The sequence below is a fragment of the Terrapene carolina genome, unplaced genomic scaffold, assembly GCF_002925995.2.
Source record: "Terrapene carolina triunguis isolate 2854851 unplaced genomic scaffold, T_m_triunguis-2.0 Scaffold55, whole genome shotgun sequence".
Taxonomy (NCBI): domain Eukaryota; kingdom Metazoa; phylum Chordata; order Testudines; family Emydidae; genus Terrapene; species Terrapene triunguis.
In genome coordinates this window covers 1,998,047-1,998,316 of record NW_020664406.1, presented here as the reverse complement: position 1 = coordinate 1,998,316, position 270 = coordinate 1,998,047, and the positions used below count along the sequence as shown (strand labels likewise).

At 54.8% G+C, this 270-nt stretch overlaps 1 protein-coding gene across 1 annotated transcript in view; it reads left to right on the top strand.

The window, feature by feature from the left end:
* Positions 1–270, top strand: part of LOC113407914 (LYR motif-containing protein 4-like) — a 123,977-nt gene that overhangs the window by 340 nt on the left and 123,367 nt on the right. The window lies entirely within an intron of this gene.

Here is a 270-nt window from a genome sequence, read left to right as displayed (position 1 = left end):
CCTCCGGCCTCCTGCATTAGGGTGGGACAAACCAGTTTCTCCTGTAGGCCCACTTACTTTTACTGGGTGTGAGGAGCACAGCCGGGTTCCGAACTCAACACCTCTTACTCCAGTGGGAGCCTCAGCCTTGCATTGGGTGGGAGCAGAGGGCAGGTTCTCTCACGCACATCTGAGCCCCCTGTATTCCTCAGAGTAAGGGCACACAGATTCGATTCCATTAGGGTTACCATATTTGAACTTTCAAAAAAGAGGACACACCGGGGGGGGGGG